The sequence below is a fragment of the Alligator sinensis genome, unplaced genomic scaffold, assembly GCF_000455745.1.
Source record: "Alligator sinensis unplaced genomic scaffold, ASM45574v1 scaffold612_2, whole genome shotgun sequence".
Taxonomy (NCBI): domain Eukaryota; kingdom Metazoa; phylum Chordata; order Crocodylia; family Alligatoridae; genus Alligator; species Alligator sinensis.
The window spans coordinates 545,136-562,319 of NW_005842085.1; the positions used below are offsets into that span (position 1 = coordinate 545,136).

Below are 17,184 nucleotides of genomic sequence, written 5' to 3' on the forward strand. Positions count from 1 at the left end.
AAGACCAACTCTTTAGATCTAGGATATCCTACCTGACAACGTACCAGAAGCGCTCCAAGTCGGTTATTCCACTCTCTACCCTTATATTATGGCAGAACTGGTGCCAAACAGCCCCACTACCTAGTGAGATACACCAATATGTAACATAGTGTCTATTTTTCAAGAAACATGTATTAAGCCCTTAGGGGCTTAGGGCTTTGTTCTGTTTTGGATCATCTACAAGATACTTTAAGCACATGCATTCTTTAGCAAAGAACAGGTCTGGATCTTAACTTATTCCAGCTTTTGGCTATTGGAATTAATTTGATCCAAAAATCTAATTTAAAATTAGGACTACAGTTCCCAGTCTTGTTTGGGAGTAGGCTTATAGTGCATTAGCAGACAAATGCTTCCAACTTCCTTCTATATCTCCCTTGCAGCATGATCTCATACAACTGGCATCTTTGCTCTTCATAAAAAACTCCGCTCTTCTCCTGGACTGTTAAATTTTGTCACACTTTGGTTGCCAATCTCTGGTGGCATCTCCACCTCCTTGTCTAAACTTTGGATGACTAAATGCAGCTCAAAATAGAAACAGGTCTCTAACTTCTCACTTCAAGGTCTGATCGTGTTTACTCTCCTACCCAAAGACAAACGGCTGGTGGTGGGTTGTCTGTGGGTGGGCCCCCCCCCCCAAGATGTGAAAGGGGCGGGGAAGAAATTTAAAAAAAAAAATGGAGATCCTTTGAGCCAAAAGGCATCAACCTACTATTCCACATGCATTAACTAGTACTTCTATGTTTAATAAGTTGCATGCTGTAACTAAGATCTAAGGACTTCTCTCAATAGATGTTGTCCTTGCTAGATCTGTCACTGCATAAGGCCTTTGCCGGTGTTCTACAAGTCCTGATGCAGCCTTTAAAAAAAAGAGTCTTGTCTATCAATAACTACCAAAATTCATAATTTCCCACCAGTAGAGATGGAAGCACAAGCATAGAAAAGGCCTGGTTAATTTTTAACTCCATATTTCTTAACTCTCAAGTCTCTCTAGGTGCACTTCAAGACAAGTCAAGGGCACACTGTATTCCATAATATCCCACAATAAAATGTGATCAGGTAGAAAGGACACCGAGCTGAGACTCAGGAGACCTGGGCTCTAAGTTTAGCATTGTCACTCTCTTGCTGGATGCTGCTGGGCAAGTAATTCCCAGCACGAAAGGATATATTAAAAATGGCAACCAAAAAAGATTCTCCCTTGAAAAGTTCAGAAAATACTACCCTTCAAAAATTCTGGAGTTACGCCCCCTACCAATCCCTTCAAAATACATTAATAGAGGTGCACCGATACACTGGTCCAATATTGGATCGGCACCATTATAAAGAAAATGTAATATCTTGGAAAACAGCCATAGCAGGCCGATAATTTGGCCAATAAATGGCATGTGCACACGCTCAGCCGCAGCGCAGCACAGATGGCAAGGAGCACAGTCCGGCAGTGTGGAGAGCTGCCTCCAGCTGGTAAGTCTGGTGTGGTGGAAGGGGAGGGAAGGGGCGTGGGCTGGGATACCCAGCCAGGGCCTGAGTGAGGGGGGCTGCTCTGCCAGGAGCTGCTGGTCCAGCGGCTCATCCAGCACATGCCTCCTCATCTGGCAGCTCCCACTGCTCGTCTGGGAGAGCGATGGGGTGGGGTGTGTGCCCCTGGATCTGCATGGGACGGGCTGGGGTCGGGGCTGTGCCAAGCTCTTCACAGTGAGGCAGCGCTGCACTAGGAAGGGATTACAGGAGGGGAGGGGGGTGGTTGCGGCCACAAATTCACCATAGCCCCCTCCCAGCACAGCCCCACCCCTCCGGGAAGAGCCTGGTACAGCCCCGGCCTCAGCCTGCCCACACAGATCTGGGGGCACACGCACCCCCCACCCCCTCTCAGATGAGCAGCAGGAGCTGCCAGACAAGCAGGCGAGCACTGGACCAGCGGCTTCTGGTGGAGTGCATACAGCAGCAGGAGCCATTTCCCACCCCACCACTGCCATCTCTGTGCACCCCAGATGAGCCGCCACTCCATCCTGCGCCCGCCCCACCTGGACAGCTCCTGCCTCAGCCCCCAGCCTCCTTCCCAGTGGAGGCCTTGATCTGCATACCCCCCCTTCCCCCTCTCCTTCCACCACACCAGACTTACCTGTTGGAGGCAGCTCTCCACACTGCCAGGCTGGTATCGGAAACTGGATCAGTATTGGCCCACGCGCCTTCTTAAAACTTGGTTAATCGGTATCGGCTGCAAAAATCTGTTTGCGCACCCCTAATCAGAAGGAATTCTAAGCTTCTCCGGATCTCTATTTTCTACCTAGAGGTTTCAGAACTTCAGACATTGCTTTTAAACTGAGAGCAATTTTATATACAATGAGCCAAAAATCTGTTCTCAATTTCACCAAATCTTTTCCAATAGTAGGTACATTGACTATCAGTGACTTGCACATGTAGAAGAACTACAGCTCGCAATAAAAAAGTGCTGCAAAGAGAAAAATGACAGAATACTGAACTGGCAAGAACTCTTATAATTTCTATTCTTCAGAAAGAAGATAATTGTAAACCAGTGTTTATAACAAATTATTACCATAAGTTGTTTTAATAAGGACAATCATTATTTAACAAAATACAGATTTAAACACTCCCGGCCCTGTTGCCCTCCGGAGCGCAGCGTGTGCGACACAGAGCAGCAGCGCACAGAGGGGCCACACAGGGAAGCTGCCTGCTGCTGCAAGCTCCACACTGCCCAGGTCACACTTCCCCTATGTGCACAGGAGCAGTGTGGGCAGCACGTGGGGTTTTGCCCCTCGCTGCTGCCCCCACCTGCAGGGGAAGTGTGGCCAGGGCAGTGGGGAGCTCGGAGCGGCATTTTCTGCGCCCCCCGCTGTCCCCTGCCGCGCTGGGTTCCACATGCTGCTCTGCAGATGTAGCAGCAAGGGCAACACAGTAAGGAGCATCGCCGGTATCTGCTGACTCCCGGGAGCCCAGGGCTGGGTCTGTGAGGCAGCAGCTGTTTGCAGCCTCCCAGATGCAGCCGCCCCAGGTTCTGAGTAGCTACTGATAGCCATAGAGCCCAGGCTGCTTGCAGCAGGGCTTCTATCCTCCCAGCTGGCCGCTGGGAGCAGCCCGGGCTCCGTGGCTATCAGCAGCTACCCAGAACCTGGGCCAGCTGCAGCCGGGAGGCTGCAAACAGCTGTCGCCTCCCTGGTCCCGGCCCCAACACCTACCGAGGAAAACAGCCTCACATGCCATACTCAGCCCGTGTGCTGGGGGTTGCCAACCCCTGCCATAAGCTCCATTTTGTAGATTTAAGTAGTACTTACTGGGTAAGTAGGCTAAAGACTTTATGCTCCCCCTCTATAGGAAGTTAATTTTGACCTTCAGCCAGCATTCTTTAATTTCCCCAAATGAGGAAAGACTTTTTCCCCCACCCCAAGATCAAACTCAAAAATACACTGAAATATAGATAACTTAGAAAAAGCTGCTAAATTAAAATGGAGAAATTACCTTCAGGCACTATATGGAGCTACCACCTTCTTTAAGTACAGCAGGATGAAGGTGCACATTTGCTTCATATGGTTTTGGCAACAAAGTGACATGGCTGTTTGAAGTGAGCATAAAAGACCTGCAAACAAAAGACACAAAAAATAATCATGAACCTCTAATGTTGAACACTGCACCTCACAAAAGCGAAGTAACGTACCATTTATTAATTTTAAATTTTAGGATTAATAGGTATTCTAGCTGAAAATATTGTCTAGCAAGTTTAAGTGGAAATATACATTACGTTGGAACTGAATTTGTTTTTCCATTTTAGTAATAACAGTAAAAAAGTATTACTCTGCAAAGGATAAAAGGACAAGAGCTAAATGCTGTAAAGACAAAGCACTCTTCCTAGTTGCATGCAAGGCTGATCTACTCAAACAAATGGGGGGAAGAACACCACCATCACTAAAATATAGTGCGGATCTCTTAGTAGAAGAGATCCTTATAGACATTATTTCAAGAATAAACACAAGGGAAGTACTCTAAAAGACTTTAAACCTAAGAACTAGTCATTACATTTTAAATATAAAATGTAACATGCTTTGCGGTTTTTTGTTTTGTTTTGTTGGGTTTTTTTTTGTTGTTGTTTTGTTTTTGTTTTTTGGTTTTTTGTTTGTTTTTTTTTTACACAGGTTTCAACAGCATGAAGTTTTACTTCATGATTATCCTAAATTTAGAATGAGCACTATGCAGGGACAAAGATGTTAAACTGATTGCTAAACACAAACTGACTTTAAAAAACTACTTTCCTATGTACTATTAAAACTTCCAGCTTAGATATATGGAATATTCATAGAGGTGATACAGACCGGGGTGGGGGGGGAAAGAGGGGCAGGATGGGGACAGAAGGGAAATGCACAACATGAAAAATCAGAACAAGTAAGATAACTAGCAACTGAAAAACCTATATCTTTGAGACAGACAGACAGACAGACTATTAAGCAAGGGTCGGCAGTGTTTTGGGGCACAATACAAAAAAACACCCATAACCTCAACTTGTAAAATGTTGGCGTGCTTGGGGTGGATGGTGGGGAAGCCACAAGGGGCCTAATCCTTGTTGTGGCAGCACATCCCTGGCCCTTTTTCAGCCAGCCACCCAGAAGTGCGCATGTACCCACCACCAGCAACAAGCCAGGCTGGGGCTCCGCAGACACAAATGTAGTCACTTACAGCCTCGCAGCTTCCTGCCAAAGCCAGCCTGGGCTCTAGGCATGGCCCTTGCTACCCATCCCAGAACCCAGGCTGCTTACAGCAGGCAGGCTGCAAACAGCTGCACCAGGGTCTGCAGAGCCCACCTTGGCTCACTGCTGGCAGTGGGTGCATGTACGCCTCAAGGCAGATGGTGGGGAAGGGGCAGGGGCTGCCACAACAAAGATTGGGCCCCTTGCAGCTCCCCCACGATCCACCCCAAGGCATGCGTACCAAGCAAAATGCCTCTAAGTGCCCTGGTCCAGCAAGTGTGCCACTGGTTGCCTTCCCTGTTATAAAGCATTTGTTATTTTGAAAGGGGTAAGAAGAATGTTGCATATCCCATATTTACAATAGGCTTTCACTTAATTATAATTTAAGTAGTCCTTTCTGTCATACTGACAACTTACTTTATTTTAATAATACCAACCACAAATTGGTCTTCGGCTGTCCCTCACAGTTGAGGATGACTGTCTTCTAGGACTGTCTTATCCGTGTGTCCAAAGATGGCTGATAAGGCCTATCCAGGATAGACAGATTCTACCGCAGCTCAGACACATTTCTATATAGGGCAAGTGGCATTGGATTCTTGACTTGGTCCGCTGCATGCTGTTTCTGCCACTCCCACTTTTCTATCTTCTGTTGCTGTCGTGAGTTTTCAAAGTACAGTATATAACCTCATAAATCTTGTGTGCTCAGGACTGAGCACTTGCTGCAACTTTAAAGATGTTGCATTTTTTAAACCAGCAGTGGCCAGTCATGGAACAGAGGGGTGGGGGGCAGTAGTGGTGGCTCGTCCCAGAGCAGCAGCCTCACATGAAGCAGCAACATGGGGTGGTGAATGGCGGTGGCAACCGCTGCATGACAGCTTCCCCCTCTGCATCTGGGAGGGCGGGGGGGAGGAGGAGAGCAGTAGCCAGTCCCAGAGCGGCATGCCCTTGTATAGTAGAACTTTGTTCTGGATAGCAGAGTGGGAAAATGTGCTTTCATTACTGGGGGGGGGGCATCACAAAACACCCAACCCAAAGAGCTGGTTGCAATTGATATGAAGCAGATGCAAGTGAAAGGACCATCAATTGCTTCTGTCTTGGAGATATGAATTAAAGGATCTACAAACTTGCAGATAAAGTTGACCTCCTGGAGAATACAACCATTTCATTAAATTAAAATAAAAATATTTGAGGAGCTAAAAAACCAAGCATCCTATGGCCACAGCTGCCAGAAGTTACTGTTAAGCAACCTGAGTGACTCTGCAGTCAGCAGGGATTTTATCATCTAATTCGGTTATACCTAAGAGTACCATTCAGTTATTTAAGCCCCATTCCTTCTAATGCAGTTCAGTTAGAGGGGATGGAATAAAATTTCAGATAAACTTTTAACTCAAGAAAAATGGAACTACCTCCAGCTGAGCAATTTACGACTGGACAAAGAGATAGTGTTAACTTTCTGGGGAGTGGAAATAAAGGGCCTGGGGTATGACAATTACTTAAAAGGTAAATGAACCTTAAAAGGTATCATTTGAGCTATGACGTTACTTCTTATACCCAAGCATAAAGAGACACACAAAAAACTAGAACTCTTGGTTCCATAATGATACCTTTTATTAGACCAACTGGAAAATGGCAAGAAAACTGTCCTTTTCTGCAAGATTTCGGGATCAAATTATCTTCGTCAGGCTCTGGAAAAAGTGTAGATGGTACAAGATGGTAAAAAGTACCTATTGGTAGAAAATAAACTTCATTTTTGCACAGAGGGAGCTGAAGATGGAAGGTTGTCCCTCTGGGTCTATGAGCGTGTCTTTGTGAGCTATGTTGAGTAGCTCTTTGATGTGTTGATCAGGTAGAATTCCTTCCCTGGAGGTGTCTGATGGCAGGCAGGGAGGTAAAAAAAACACAAACAAACCTTCCTTATTGTTCTGCAATTAAATTTAAAATTCAAAAATTGGCTAAAATACAGCATCTTCCATGTTTCAGGAACATCTACACTTCTCCCAGAGCCTGAGGAAGGGACTTTGATCCCAAAAGCTTGCAGAAAAGGACTATTTTCTTGCCATTTTCCAGTTGGTCTAATAAAAAGGTATCATTTTGGAACCAAGAGTTCTAGTTTTTTGTATGTCTTTGTCTCAGACCAACACAGCTACCAAGCATAAAAACACACTTTTTTTTGCTCCTGGCCACAAAAGGAGTAGTGGGGGAGGAGTAGGGTACAGGAAGAGGGGGATGGGGGGGGCAGAAGAGGGAGGGAATTGACAGATATAGAAAGGAAAATGTCTGGAAATGACCTTCTGCCATATTTAAATATTGATGTGCAGCTGAGAACCCTGCATCTTACTTAAAAGGCTGTCCTTCAGTGGAAGCTCCATCATAGTCTATAGGCATGCTCAGCTACTTTGAAAAATGTTCTGCCAGATATATCAGAATATCATGTCACCTGAGCCAAGGCAGGGGGGAAAAAATCCCTACAAGATTACAAGAAAGTGCAACAAAGGCTCTTATAAACTACTGTGAAGTGTGCATCTGCAGCCTTTTTAGCGAGATGCTCCTACTAACCACCACCAGTCAGTTCTACAAATATCAAAACAGATGAAAAGTGCCATACTAAAAAGTTAAAGACACATGTTGCTTCTGCTAAACAGTTCTAATAAAAGCAGAAAAAAATCCTGAGATGAGAATAGGAACAAATAAGTTACTCTCACTTTTGGTTTACTCTGTGCAAAGGTGAAAAACAGGATTTGTCCATTGTTTCTTAACTGGCACAGAACTTTGAAGAAACAAGTTAGGCCAGCTAAAACATCTCAGTGTAGCATGCCAGGCTGTTCCCTTTATTCAAACCTTAAAATTATGTTATCGAATCACAGTATCTTTAACGCAAAACAGACTTTAAAAAAAAAAAAAAAAAAATCAGTTTATATTAGAGGTGCACCGATATATCTGTTGCCTATTGGATTGGTACCGACAAGGCAGAAAATGACATTAACGGCTTTTTTTTGGCTGTTGTAGCCAGTAATGTTTAGCAATAGTTATGCCTTCCGGCCAAGGCCCTGGACACCTGGCTTCCCTCTCCACCGAGGGACTGGGGGGTCCCAGATGCCTGGGTTCCCTCAGGAAACAGCAGGTTTCCCCTTATAGGCAGGCAGCATTCTGGCCTGGAAGGGGTTCTGCTTGGGGAGCGAGACGCAGGGGGCACCATGTGCATGGCTACATGCATGCTTTTGGCCACGAATAAAGCCAGGCAGCGTGGACAGCAGCTCCCTGCAGGTAAATCGATGGGGTGCAGGTAAATCGATGGAGGCACCCCATGTTGAGGGAGGGAGTGGGGCAGGAGCTAGGGGGTGCTGCCCAACTAGCAGTGCATGGGACCCAGGGCTGGGAGCGGAACAGCCGTGGGAGGCTCGTCCAGAGGGCGTGGGGGAGGTGGCTCCCCACCACTGCACAAACCACCTAGGGGAGGCATGGGGGCAGCATGTGCTCCCCCCACCCCGATCTGTGCACAAGGTGGATGCAGGCTGCTCACTGTGGGCTCAGGGCTTTCCACTCTGCTGCCTTTCCCTTGGGAGCCACATGCAGGCCACGCACCCCCCCATCCACTCAGCAGCAGTGGGGACAGCAAGTTGAGCCTCCCACTGCTGGCAGGCAGAAGTGTGACCGGCACAGGGATCCCAAGGCAAAAGGCAGCAGAGCAGAAAGCCCCGAACCCACAGCCGGCAGCCTGCACCTGCCCTTGCCCCACTCAGCTCTGCCCTGCTTAAAACCATCCCTGAGCTTAAAAATAGTGGCAGTAGCAGCTGAACTAAAAATCATTCGATGAGCTTTAGTTCAAGCACCCCCACCACCATTTTTAAGTGCTGAGATGCTGATACATGTAACGCAGAAGGGCACGCAAAAAGAAAAGGTTCAAATTATTACTTTAACCGTTTGTCAGCCTTGAATTACAGTTAATCAGTTATTGAATCAGCATCGGCTGACATGATTGGTTAATAATCAGTTACTGGTATCGGACAAGAATATCTTTATTGGTCGATCCCTACTTTCTATCTAGCTTTAATGCTAACACCCATAAAATTAGGAAATAATTGTTCTTTTCAGGTTTATTATGATACCTCTACAGCTCAGAAAAAATACCTTACCAACAAGGTGATTCCAAAGGTTGTTTTTAAAAAACAGTTTAGAAATTAATACATTGCAAAAAACAAGGGCAAACTTCTATTGTTATACATTTATATGTAATAAAAAGCTACTAGCTATATAGTCAATTACTTAAAATGTGCAACTCAAATTAAGACTGCAGCTAAGATAATGAAGTCTGTTGTTTTAAGCTATAGTACCAGATACAATTAAAAACCATTATCACATATAAACTATCTTCAGAATGAAAGTTAGCTTTCAGATAGTACAGACCAATTGTAACCAATAACCCAATCAATTTGAACTGTGCTTCCTATAATAAAGAAAATGAAAAGCTGAATGAAATAACAAGGTTTAAAAAAAACCAACAACACAATTCTAGTAAAATACAACAAGTGATATTTTTGTTTACATATTTCTAGTTTTGAGAGAGAGATACAAAGGTTTTTCTTTTACTCTAGCTCATAGTAGAAGTTCAATTTTACTACATCTGCTTGGATTCCAAAAATATTTTCAACTGTAGAAATAATATTTTATATCCAACAGCAATGCTGCAAAACTCAGGTCATTTTGGAGAAAACTATTAAATAAGATTCAATTCTATGTGTCTTTAGTAAATATTTTTAAAGTTTATTTTATTTAGCAATTTTTGAAGTCAACATTGTCCACTGAATCCAAATAATAAAAAGTCCCGTTTTTATGGACAGAGAGAAGCAAGGCAGGAGTCCAACTAGCACCCCATGAGGGGCTAACATGTGACCAAGAGCTCCTGCCTCTGCTCCACTCATGGCTGTTGATGCAGCAGCTAGGGTCTCCAAGCCTCCCTTCTCATCCCAGCTTCCACTTCCCTACCCTGAGGGCAGTGCAACAGAGTAGCTGGGGTGCCTGTGCTATGCATGCAGCAGAGTGGGGGAGTGGGGCAAGCTGCTCAGGCTGCATACAGCACTATAAATAGGGCTGGGGGACACCCCTGCCCACGAAGCAGGGGAGGGAACTGGGCTGCCCCTGCTGTGCAAAGCAATGGAGGAGGAAGCTATCCACATGGTGCTCTCAGCGGGATGAGAATGGGTGTGAGGTAAGGCTGTACACATCAGGGCTGGAGGGGAAGTGCTAGGTTGCCCACACAGTGAGGTTGTAGGTTGGGGTTTCCCTAGGCAGGCCCCAGTCACTGCAGTTGGACTGCCCTGGATTAGGATATGTTTGCCTATAAGAAATGACTCAAAATTATTGGTAGAAAAGAATTGCAGACTCCTGACACGCTCAGTTAAAATTTACATCAACTCCAACAAAGTAACAGTCTTAAGTAGGGATTTTTTGCTGCTTCATAAATGGGGCACTAGGTAATTACTGCATATGCGTGGTCAGAACACTTTCTAGTTCCAAGGGTTAACTTGTATTCAAATGTCACTCTTCATTGAACTCTATAGTAGGCAACCTGAAATGCAACTTATACTCTGGGCCAGCCAATGTTTAAGCTAAAAATACATTAGCTTTCTCTTTTCCAGCACCTGAATTATTATAATTAAATAATTCCAAGATACATGCTACATATTTAGTGTATTGGCAAGCATGGCTGATCTGCAAGACTTACAAATTAATTTTTTCTTTGCTTTCCATATAGAGACTTAATTGATAAAAGCATTAAGTACTAGATTATCAGGTACTGTCTTGCTTTGTATATTTTTATGCATATCAAATAGAAAAAACACTTACTGAAACCCACAACTGTGGCACTGTCAGATTTAAATCTAGCCAATTTCAGTAACACCACCACAGGGACTACCATTTGTGCCTCAACCTACTCAAGAATGCTTTAGGTTTACAGCCACAGCAACCCTTTAAAAAGGGATTTTCTTCCCTAGTTGCCGTGTGAAAGGAAGACCTACACAATCAGGGACACATCTATAAAAGGGTAAACTGTAAAAGCAATAATACAAGAAGGTCTCTCAAAATAATGTAAGTCAGCCATCTTTATTTTTTTTAAAAAGAAAGAAAAAAGCATTGGACTGATTTTGCAGTCATAATGGTCTAGGAAATACGCATTCAAAAGCTTGCCTAAGTCTGTCCCAACTATGCAGTTTGTCTATTAAAAATTAGCACACACAAAAATCCTTGCCTCAAAAGAGGCATATGTTTTCGTGTCACTTCAACAACAACAAAAATGTATGGAGAGAAATAAAGATATTTCATGAACAATACCCACTTCAACTGCTTTGATCTTTACTGACAAACATTCCTCAGAAAAGTCCCCTGAAATCAAAATGTATCACATCTGAAGTGTCCTACCTAGTGCAATACCAGAGAAATCATCAAGCTGATGACAATGTATTTAATATATGAGTATCTGCAAATTAGAGTCTTGCATTTGCAAACTGAAGAGTACAAAATTAAGACAACATACACATTGCTGTGTGTACACTGAAAGCATTTTAGAGATCAGAATGCCAGCATGCTATCCTGGGAAAGCACCCCTAATGTGAATGCAGTTATACTGACACAGCTGTTTTTTGTATTAGTATAATAAAAATTGCATGTACCAGGACAAAATAGCTACCCCACTAAAAGCAGTTCTACAGTTTTAGTTGTCTACATTGGGGTTAGCAACCTTTCAGAAACAGGTCAAATCAACACAGCTCAGTCATAAGAAGGGCTGGAATGTACAATATATTGTGATGTTGATCTGTCCAAGAAGGGGGTTCTATAAGACTGGGGAGGGGGGAGCGGGGGAGGGAAGAGGGAGGAGAGAAAAGAAAAGAAAAGAAAACTTTTTATTCCCTACCATCAGTGCAGGCACTGGGGTTGTATCTTGTTTGTAAGAGCACTGACGTCAATATTCACAGTTTCATAGTTGGTAGGGTCGGAAGGGACCTGAGCAGGTCATCAAGTCCAACCCCCCCCACCATGGCAGGAAAGAGTACTGGGGTCAAATGACCACGACGAGGTGTTCATCCAACCTCTTCTTAAAGACCCCCAGGGTAGGAGCCAGCACCACTTCTCTCAAGTACTTACATTTTCTCTTATAGCCTGATGAAGTGATCACCAGTCAAATCTGGACCATAATTTAAAATTTAACTTCATTTTGAGAAAGTCTGTTTCCAAGTACTCCAAAAATTGTTATCATGTCAGCCGCAAAGCTATTTTCTGTGAATATCTTATGGCTAGAAGACTTTAAAATATGATCAGGTCACTTGCTTTGTAAGAGTCTTTCAAAGTGCCATTTTCTTAAAGATCTGGGCATTCCACTGGATAAATGTCAGATGCCAACTCAGTGTGAACTGCAAATGGATTTTGGAAACGATAAATGTCTTTTGAATACTTATGGGAACCCTTAAACCTTTCCTAGAATTCCCCTGCAATTGTTTTAAAGCCGCAATAAACCTGCCTTGTACAAAGTCTGAATTAAGGCCTTCTTCACTCAATACATATTTGCAGTTAGGAAGGTGTGAAAAGTTCTCTTTTCAGTGATATGTTTCATCAAAAGATTCAGTTTTATTAAATGCTTTTACATCAGCAAACATTTCAGGCAGTAGTTTTCCCTTCCCCTGAAGTCTCATATTCACACCATTCAGCAATTCCATTATTCCTAAAAATGCTAAGTCTCAAGTCTGCGAAGATCTGACAGTTCAGCTTTTTGCTTTTGCTTCTTTGTTAGAACAATATCAATCTTACTTTGCAGATGGAAGTAAGGTCAATTTGAGAAGCTTACCTGAATTAAGCTATTCTACTCCATGATATACCTCTATATTCTAAGCATGCACCAATATAGATTTTTGGGGCTGATACGATAGCCGATTTTTAAGGAAGCATATCGGGTGATACTAATCTGATTTCCAATACTCAGCTCTTCAGCTTGAAGAGCTGCGTCCAGCTGGTATGGTGGAAGGGAAAGGGGGGTGTGTGTGTGTGTGTGTGTGTGTGTGTGTGTGTGTGTGTGTGTGTGTGTGTGTGTGTGTGTGTGTGTGTGTGTGTGTGTGAAGGGGGAAAAATATCAAGGCCCTTGCGGTGAGGGAGGACTAATGGGACTGGGGCAGGGACTGGGTGGGGAGGGGCACGCGACAGAACTGCAAGCAGCTTGTCCAGGGCCGGAGGGTGTGTCCCCCTCAGATCTGCACAGCACAGGGTGGGCTGCAGCTGTGGGCTGGGGTGGGCACGTATCCAACCGATACACAGTACAAGGTGGAGGAACTGGGAAGGCCATGCTCCACACTCCCGAAGTGTGCACAGCATTTAGCAGCTGCTGTAGCAACAAGGACTGGGACAGAAACAATGACGCCCCTGACCAGACTGTTACGCAGTGAAGAATGGACTATGTGGCTAGAGCTGCAGTGGCACCTCCTCCAGACATCCATAAGCCTTTCTTCGTGACAAACCAGGCCAGTCAGGGATCTGCTAGCACTTCTAACTGCCGCATAGTACAGAACAGACGGCATGGCCGCTACTGCTGCTTCTCCAGGCATCCTGAAGTGCACTACAGTTCAGGACACTCTTTGCAGTCTGTTGTGTCCTGGAGTGTGCTGGGCTAGTTAAAAAAAAAAAAAAAAGAATCACTGTGGGACAGATACAACTCGCAAGCCATATGCTGCTGAGCTCTGGTCTACACTGGGGACTTCTGAACCCACAGTTATATTAATTAGTGATCAAATCTCCTAAAACACTTGATATCCCACCAATGCAGCTAATGCCAACATAAAACTCAAGATACATTCTTGTCTTCAGTAAATTCAAGACAAAAACTGAGGATTTTGACTTCTAAAAACCTTTCACCAGTAATATGTCAGGAATAAGCTCCTCCTGCTTATTCCTTGGGGAATAAGCAGGAGGAGCTCATCCTCATGCTCAGTGCAAACAATTACGATGTCATAGGGATAACGGAGACCTGGTGGGACTCCACCCATGACTGGACCACGGGAATAGATGGCTATACCCTGTACAGGAGGGATCGTGTAGAGAAAAGGGGTGGGGGTGTGGCTCTCTATGTTAAAGAAAGCTACACGTCCCTGCAAGCCAATATTGGCGACCAGGGTGGACGACTGGGGAACCTCCTCCTAGCAGCACGTGATTGTTTCCCATTAGTGAAGTGGTCCAATAACTGCCTTCTTCTATGAATAAACTAGAGCAACCCTAATTTAATTTTGAGGAAAGTAATTTCACTCTTGTTTATCTCCTGGAAACATACCTCCTCATTATGGTTGATGAAATTGTGACAGCATCATGGCTGGTCTTGTTCAAACTTAGATTTGCGGTCAGAAATGAAAAAGACCTTCATGCACTAACGTTTAATTATAAAAGCACTTTTTGCACTACTCCAAAACCAAACCCATAGTTCTGTGTATTTGGCTTTTTTCTCTTTCAGGTAATGATAAAGAGGTGGAGAACCAACCTTGGCCAAATCTGTACTTAGTTCTGGGAAAGTCTGAGTTTTGGCAAATATGCTGAGGAAAATGTAATGACCAGCAAACCTGAGGCTGAGGCAGCCCAACATTTTATCTCCTGAGTCTAATTTCAAGTTTTCTGACATCTCTTAATTGACTTCAGTGCATGCATTTGATGGCATCACTTTAGTTTTCCAGAAATGCTTGCACAGTTTGGAGGGGGAAAAGAAACCATTTTCTGAGTGGATACCAGCACTGCTGTAACTATCAGTAGTAGATTCATGGCAGAACATGCTCAGATTCCCAGCAACACTGAAACCAACCACAATTTTTTCTTTGAGGTTTGAGATGGTTTGGACTATTATTCTTCTGAAGAGTAGAAAATAGGAGGATACTTTTAACCTATTAAATAGGTACTTTGCGTCAGTCTTTCATCAGTCCCATGGGACGCCCATGCCCGCTACAGGGCCGGGAAGTCCGGGTGAGGGTGATCCCCTGCCCTCCATTAATGCTGACTTTCTGAAGGAACATCTTGAGAAGCTGGATACCTTCAAGTCAGCTGGCCCTGACAATCTTCACCCCAGGGTACTCAAGGAGCTGGCGAGCATCATAGCCCAGCCTCTAGCACGGATCTTTGAAAACTCTTGGCGCTCTGGTGTAGTGCCCGAAGACTGGAAGAAGGCCAATGTGGTGCCTATCTTCAAGAAAGGGAGGAAAGTGGATCCGGCTAACTATAGGCCCATCAGCCTGACTTCTATCCCGGGGAAGATCTTAGAAAAGTTTATTAAAGAGGCCATCCTTAATGGACTGGCCGACGCCAACATCTTAAGGGATAGCCAGCACGGGTTTGTTGCGGGTAGGTCTTGCTTGACCAATCTCATTTCCTTCTACGACCAGGTGACCTATCACCTGGACAAGGGAGAAGAGATTGATGTCATATATCTTGACTTCAAAAAAGCCTTCGATCTGGTGTCCCATGATCACCTCTTGGTGAAACTGGCCAATTGTCACCTTGGGTCCACCACGATCCACTGGCTGAAAAACTGGCTCCGTGGTCGGACCCAGAGGGTAGTAATCGATGGAAGTCACTCATCGTGGTGTCCTGTGACCAGTGGGGTCCCCCAAGGCTCTGTCCTTGGACCCATACTGTTCAACATCTTCATTAATGATGTGGACACTGGAGTCAGAAGCGGACTGGCCAAGTTCGCCGATGACACCAAACTTTGGGGCAAAGCATCCACACCAGAAGACAGGCAGGTTATCCAGGCTGACCTGGACAGGCTCAGCAAGTGGGCGGATGAGAATCTGATGGTGTTCAACGCCGATAAATGCAAGGTTCTCCACCTTGGGAAAAAAACCCGCAGCATCCTTATAGGCTCGGCAGTGCTATGTTGGCTAGCACTATGGAAGAAAGAGACTTGGGGGTCATCATTGACCACGAGATGAACATGAGCCTGCAATGCGATGCGGCAGCTAGTAAAGCGACCAAAACGCTGGCTTGCATCCATAGATGCTTCTCAAGCAAATCCCGGGACGTCATTCTCCCCCTGTACTCGGCCTTAGTGAGGCCGCAGCTGGAGTACTGTGTCCAGTTTTGGGCTCCACAATTCAAAAAGGATGTAGAGAAGCTTGAGAGAGTCCAGAGAAGAGCCACGCGCATGATCAGAGGTCAGGGAAGCAGACCTTACGATGACAGGCTGAGAGCCCTGGGGCTCTTTAGCCTGAAAAGGCGCAGGCTCAGGGGTGATCTGATGGCCACCTACAAGTTTATCAGGGGTGACCACCAGCATCTGGGGGAACGTTTGTTCACCAGAGCGCCCCAAGGGATGACGAGGTCGAATGGTCACAAACTACTTCAAGATCGTTTCAGGCTGGACATAAGGAAGAACTTCTTTACTGTCCGAGCCCCCAAGGTCTGGAACAGCCTGCCACCGGAGGTGGTTCAAGCGCCTTCATTGAACACCTTCAAGATGAAACTGGATGCTTATCTTGCTGGGATCCTATGACCCCAGCTGACTTCCTGCCCTTTGGGCGGGGGGCTGGACTCGATGATCTTCCGAGGTCCCTTCCAGCCCTGATGTCTATGAAATCTATGAAAATGAGCGCACACTGAAAATCTATCAAAGATAAAAATACTCAATTACCTGTGGGGTTGTCACAAGATAACCACTCTCTCTCCAGTCTCACAGTTCTAATCCTCAAAGGGAATTTACAAAACACCTTTCGCAGATGGACCTACAAGCTTCACTTCATCAGCCTAGTGGATACAAAAAATCATGGACTAAACGTAGACATTGGATTTATAGCACATTAAAACCTGCCTAGCACCTAATACCCCAGGTAACCTCTCTACAATATACCAGCTACATTTTATCACCGGGTCACCATTTCCCTTCCTCAACACCCCACTCCACCTGTTTCTCACTCATTCACTCGCAGCCTTCTGACCCTCAGTCATACATTTGCATTTTCACTGATCTGCAATCTTGCATACTGACTTCTATCCCATCCAAGAAAAGAAGAAAACAACTGCAGATGCTTCCTCTGCCTGAAGAAGGGTGTTTGTACCTGAAAGCTTGCAAAGAAGAATTTTTCCAACTATTTTAGATGGTCTAATAAAAGATATCACATTTACCCAAAGAACCTTGTCTGTCAATGAAAATACACCTTTAACGCCTCCCCCCCCCCCAAAAAAAACAGTAAAAACTTTAACAGTAGTAATTACAGTGGGAAATATGACATAATACAATGAGTAATACAATGGTAAAATTGATTTTTTTTTTAAATAAAGTAATTTAAAAAAAAATGAATCCATGTTGTTGGTAGGAACCTTTAATTATCAATTTCCACTTCAAAATGCAAGCCAAAACTAAATTAGGAATTTGGCCTGCCATATGAGTGATCGAACGTATACCTGAGAGTGCTCCATAATTTTCATGGTAGCCACGGAA

The 17,184-nt window shown here is 44.7% G+C and overlaps 1 protein-coding gene across 7 annotated transcripts in view; it reads right to left on the minus strand.

The window, feature by feature from the left end:
* The window catches only part of RB1CC1 (RB1 inducible coiled-coil 1), a 126,171-nt gene extending 109,766 nt beyond the window's left edge, over positions 1-16,405 (minus strand). For 6 of the 7 annotated variants that reach the window (XM_025204506.1, XM_025204507.1, XM_006023856.3 and 3 more), the window contains exon 1: positions 3,511-3,628. The gene's annotated coding sequence lies outside the window, so the exon portion shown is untranslated. Of the gene's footprint in view, positions 1-3,510; positions 3,629-13,141; positions 13,381-16,377 lie in introns of those variants that run through there. The other variant, XR_003094135.1, reaches the window with a different exon arrangement.
* Between the last annotated feature and the right edge of the window lie 779 nt (positions 16,406-17,184).